This window comes from Lynx rufus, unplaced genomic scaffold, assembly GCF_022079265.1.
Source record: "Lynx rufus isolate CCGP_SWC_20201006 ecotype Redwood Valley unplaced genomic scaffold, mLynRuf1.p SCAF_23, whole genome shotgun sequence".
NCBI lineage: Eukaryota > Metazoa > Chordata > Mammalia > Carnivora > Felidae > Lynx > Lynx rufus.
This window is the reverse complement of record NW_025814838.1, coordinates 4,855,676-4,861,637: the sequence shown is the minus strand read 5'-3', so window position 1 is coordinate 4,861,637 and position 5,962 is coordinate 4,855,676. Positions and strand designations below refer to the sequence as shown.

General features: G+C 43.3%; 1 pseudogene; it reads right to left on the bottom strand.

The window, feature by feature from the left end:
* Window positions 1–536: 536 nt before the first annotated feature.
* LOC124518089 (uncharacterized) lies at window positions 537–629 on the bottom strand (annotated as a pseudogene).
* Window positions 630–5,962: the final 5,333 nt, after the last annotated feature.

Below are 5,962 nucleotides of genomic sequence, written 5' to 3'. Positions count from 1 at the left end.
CCGAGCAGTATTTTGGTTTTGGTTTTGTTTAGTGGTTTTATTTATTTTTGAGAGAGAGAGGCACAGAGTGTGAGTGGGGGAGGGGCAGAGAGAGAGAGAGACACAGAATCTGAAGCAGGATCCAAGCTCTGATCTGTCAGCACAGACCTCGATGCGGGGCTTGAACTCATGGATGGTGAGATCATGACCTGAGCTGCAGTTGGACGCTTAACTGACTGAGCCACCCAGGAGCCCCTCTTTTTGTTTTTCAGTTTATTTATTTATTTTGAGAGGGAGCGAGAGAGAGCGGGCTTGAGCAGGGGCGGGGCAGAGAGAGAGAGGGAGAGAGAGAATCCCAAGCAGGCTCCACGCTGTCAGCACAGAGCCCGACTTGGGGCTCAAACTCATGAACTGTGGGACCATGACCTGGGCCGAAACCGAGAGTCGGACGCTTCACCGACTGAGCCATCCCGATGCCCCTCCTGGGCAGTATATTCTATGAAGTATTGCTCAGGTCATCGACGTTGGACGTTGTTTTTTTTATTGACTTCAGAAGCAGAAGGTCACATTTTCTTGACTTTGAACTCAAACTTTCAGGGAAGGGGCCTCTAATACTACACTTGATCTTAGCCAAAAGGCCGAGAAGCGATGGGAAGGAGCCTCTCAGAAGTCATGTATCCTTACTATCCAGACCACATGTGCTCAGGAGGATTTTCTCTTTTGGCTTCTTGTTTGGTTTTGTGTTTTCTCTCTTCTGATACTACCACGCAGTGTCCAGAACAGGGAAGGCTGAGGCAGACTGGAAAAAGAGGTAAGAGGGGACCAAAGATTATGGCAATAGTTTTGGGCAGGTAGGATCATCTGGGAGAGGGATAAAAGGCTTGAGGATATCGAGTGTAAAAATCAGTGCCCGGATCTCTGAGCAAAGTGGCTGAAGCAGAAGTCATCAGAAGAGCCAAAGATTTTAATTGAAAGAAGTCATGTAGTGATTAAGATTCTGTTAGTTGCAAAGTAATTAAACCAACTCAAGACAGCTTAGGGAAGAAGATTTCTTTTTAAGAATGCAGTGGTGTTTTACAAAACCCAAGGGCAAGGATGCAGCCCACCTCAGGAAACACAAGCAGACTCGTTGACTCACTTCTGTTTCTCTCTGTATATATGCTCTCTGGCACTTTTGAAAATATGTCCTCAAATTCTTTGGCGATTCCTTCCTCCAATTGGAGTCTAATTCCCCTCTCACTGAGCACGGGCTGGACTTCCTGTCTCACTTTTAATGAATAAAATGTGGCAGAATGAGGGTTTGTGACCTCTGAAACCGGGGCATAAAGGGTGCTGTGGCTTCCCCCCTACTCTCTTTCTTGGATCACTTGTTCTGGGGAAGCCATGTCACGAGGACACTCACATTGCCCTGCGGAGAGGTCCATGTGGTGAGGCACTCACGCCTCCTGCCAATATCCGTGTGAGGAAGCCATCTTGGAAATGGATTCTTCAGCCCCAACCAAATGTTCAGATGCTACAGGCTCAGCCAGCATCCTGACTGCAACCTTGCAAGAGAGCCTGGGCCAGAACCATACAGCCAAGCCCCTTCTGAATTCTGGATCCCCAGAAACTGTGAGATAACGTGTTTACTGTTTAATTCACTAAGTTTTGGGCTAGTATTTTACACAGCAACTGGGTTGCCTGGGTGGCTCCGTCGGTTAAGCATCTGACTTTGGCTCAGGTCATGATCTCACGGTTCATGGGTTCATGCCCTGCGTTGGGCTTTGTGCTGACAGCTCAGAGCCTGGAGCCTGCTTCGGCTTCTGTGTCTCCCTCTCTCTCTGCCCCACCCCTGCTTGTGCTTTGTCTCTTTCTGTCTCTCACAAATAAATAAATGTTTAACAATTAAAAAAATATTGTCTGTAACAATAGGTAATAAATATAGGACTGGAAATAATCCCTGCCAATATTCTCCTCATTTAGAGAGCAGTCATCAGAGAGAAGAGTCTTAGTCTCATTTCCAAAAGGAAAGATCTTGATTGACATAGTTAGATCAAGTGCTCAGATGTGAAGCAATAAATTGTGGCTAAGACGGGGGCAGCCTCATTTACAGGGGGACTTTTATTATAATCATGTGAAAATGTGAGGTAATTTGGTAAGGAGTACCTAGAAGACACCAAAGCAAATTCCCCAATGGAACAGGACTTTATTTCTTTGGTCACCAGAGCATCTCCTAAGGCAGATGAAGCTTACCTCGGTTGTAATACAGTGATTCGAACTTAGCAATACCACATATTAAACTTAAGTGTGTGATCAGCTTCTAGCTGTACATTTGCAGAGACTGATGGGTTATTTGGCCACCTGCTCCCTCCTGCCCAGCTACCCTTGTTTCTGTGGCTCCAGAACAGCCTTCCTAGCCACTTTCTTTCTTTTTTTTTTAACGTTTTATTTTTATTTTTGAGACAGAGAGAGACAGAGCATGAACGGGAGAGGGGCAGAGAGAGAGGGAGACACAGAATGGGAAACAGGCTCCAGGCTCCGAGCCATCAGCCCAGAGCCCGACGCGGGGCTCGAACTCACGGACCGCGAGATCGTGACCTGAGCTGAAGTCGGACGCTTAACCGACTGCGCCACCCAGGCGCCCCCCCAGCCACTTTCAAGTTGATTAATGTTTTCCGAAGTTTTCTTCTGACAACCGTAGGGCACCTTTTTCGGAAACTTCCCACATTTCTTCTAATATATGGGAAAAACTTAAATTCCCCTGTCTTTTCCAGAAATAGAAGGAGAATTTCTCCCCACCCTCACTCTCTCCAGCTAGGTGTATGGGAGAAAGAAACACAATAAGTCTTGATGGTTTCTGCTTTATAAGTCAAATTAAGGCACCTAACGCAAGTGATGTTATGAAGAAAGTCAATGAGGTCATAGGGAGTGAGTTTACTATTATAATGATATGTGCATTGGATGAATAAACTTTTCACAGAATGAATGTTATGGCAAAAACATTTCCTAAAGTGAATGTGTACATGGCCTCAGGATTAGGGTTACTTTTGAAACAAGATCAGCTTTGAAATCATGATGTCTCTGGGGGAACGTCTGATAAGCAAAGTAGCCAGGACATAACTCATGATCATAAGGTATGGAACAAGTATAAATCTGCTAAGAATGGACCTTCACCTCCATCCCTTGTAATCCATTTAAAAAAATTTTTTTTAACGTTTATGTTTATTTTTGAGACAGAGAGAGACACAGCATGAACGGGGGAGGGGCAGAGAGAGAGGGAGACACAGAATCGGAAGCAGGTTCCAGGCTCTGAGCCATCAGCCCAGAGCCCGACGAGGGGCTCGAACTCATGGACCGTGAGATCATGACCTGAGCTGAAGTCGGACGCTTAACCGACTGAGCCACCCAGGTGCCCCTGTAATCCATTTTTAGAATATTCATGGTAAATGTCTTCTAACTCTTCTCCAGACTTAACCCTTCCCTAACAAAACCCCTAACTCAGGGCTGTGTCTTCTCACCTGTGTGTGCCAGCATCCTTCGGAGTCTTTGTGAACTTTCTAGCTTAATTGTCAGTTAAGGTTTAGAGTCTCTGTTGCTAGCTTAGAACAGTGGGGCCACCAGTTGTGATTTTTAATCCAGATTTGTGGGTCTAATACTTACCGGCCAGTAAAACTTTCCCTTACAACGATATTAACCTAATTGTCAATCCTAGTTCGGGTGTTTTGTTGAGTGTTAAAATTTTCCTGGGAGGTTTGTATTGGGCTGTTTAATTTTAATCCAGAAGTTCTTGATAGGAATGTTTTTGGACTCTTTTGACCCATATTATCACATATTTCCAGAATCATTGTGCCAATTTCCACTTCCACAAATAGTTCATAGAAGAAGGACTTGTACCTTCCTATGCCAAGCATCTGCTGGTTTAACAGACCTGGTCCATTGCTGACTTTCTGGAGAGTCAACCAATCAGCCCTTGAGTCTAAAAGTGAAAGATGACTACATCTCCCTAAAACATCTTTGATTTTTAGTGTCATTGAATATTTGTATTACTTACATTTCTTTTTATATAAATTGCCTATTCGTGATCTTTTTTCCCCTCCATTACGGGATTAGGATGTTTTCTTAATGACTTTATGTATATATTACATATTTATTTATTTTAAATACCATGGGGCTTGAACTCATGACCCTGAGATCAAGTTGCCTGCTGTACTGAGTCAACCAAGTGCCCCAGATGTTTCCTTAATGATCTTTAAAAAGCTCTTTATACAGGAAAACTAGTAACTCTATGTATTTCATGGTAATTCTAGCCTTTAACGATTCATTTTTGTCTCTGAAACAATTTATAAAACAGGGGGAAGTCAACTCTAAAGTAAAAAAGTATCCCTTATCTTTTTCCTTGTGGTTAATCGGTCTGTGGTAACTCTGATGTGTATAGGAGCCAGTTAGAAATTTTAATTCAGTGGGGTATTGTAGAATAAATTTGCAGTGGGGTAAAAACATTCCTGCATTTAATTTCCAACTCCATCCCTTTCTGTTCTGAGTAAGATTTTTAACTTTCTCCACTTTGGTTTTCTTAGATACAGACTGAGGATAATGTTCATGGCTGGGATACTAGATTATTGCAAGGATTCAGTTACACAGAGCACACGAAGATGTGTTATGAACTATGATGTATGTAACTTGCTCTAAATGTAATCTGGATGGTCAGTCCTTCAGAGATTAGCTTCCGCTGTTCGGGGCAGCGGAAGCTAATCTCTGGCTTGGATGAGGGTTCAACAAGTAGTCAAAAGGGTTTTGAAATGAGTAGAAATTTCAGTAGCTTCTCTGTGAGCAGTGATGGAAAAGGCATCTCTCATTTTTATAAAAACAACAATCTTAGACTAAAAGGGTAAAGAAAAGGAGACTAGTCTGAAGATTTAACTGGTATTATGGATGTGTTGTAGAAGGAACCATGAGGTCAGTGACAGCAGGTGGAAATATCATGTTCGCTTTTCTCACCCAGCACCAACCTATCACTTATGAAGCCTATGCTTCGTTATCACTGATGTCCCAAGAAAGTCACCTTTGATGGGGTTTATTCTCTCTCCTGGTTCATCCCTGTAGATGACTTTGGAGGAAAACTGATTCATGATCAATGAAACATAGAATCAAAATCCTCCACATTTAATCCTGACTCAGCATGGATTAGTGGGAACGGATGCTAAGTTCCATGCCCCAAACTTAAAAATATAAGGTGTACTGTTTTTTAATAAAAGGATGTTAGCTCGTCGTTTAACCTCTCTGCACCTTAGATCTCTACACTTGCCCTGATCACTTTATACGTATCGCTGTGCTAATTGGAAAAGATAATGTGTGTAAAGCTCTTCGTAAGCTGTAATCGTGTCATCAGTGTAAGAAAAATAAACACGATTTAAACGAAATGAATGTTGGTATCCGGACAGACAAGAGCAGAATTTGGTTGCCACGTCGCCCCAAGCACGCTATTTGAGAGCGGTTTAAGAAAATGGAAAGAAAACAAAACAACGTACTCTGTAAATTAACCCTTTGCACCAGATTTGCTCCTGTAATCCAGGTATACCTGGATATACTTGGTAATACCACCAAGTCATGATAGTGGGCCGGTCTGTTTGATCTGAAGTCGGGCAATCCTAATAGAGAAGCTCACTGAATCCTAACTGGGTAGCCAGGCCTCCGAGGGTTAACTCAGATTTCCATCAAACAGGCTAGATTGCCACCAAAACCTCCCAAAAATCTTCATCAGCACCCTTCTTAGGGTTTTTACCCCCCTCCTTGGCTGTTCACAGCTTTGAGCACACTGGTGAGATTTTCCCCTCTCACTGCTTTCACCTCCTCCCACTGCGCCTCAGTCAGCAGATCCTGACACTTGCGATATCTGTCTTTTCTTCTCTAATCTCTTTTCAGAGACCACAAGATCAAAGCTTTCAGGAGAAAGAAAAATAGAAGAGCCCCTGCTTATGCAGAGCAAAGCATCTCCTCCCCTTGC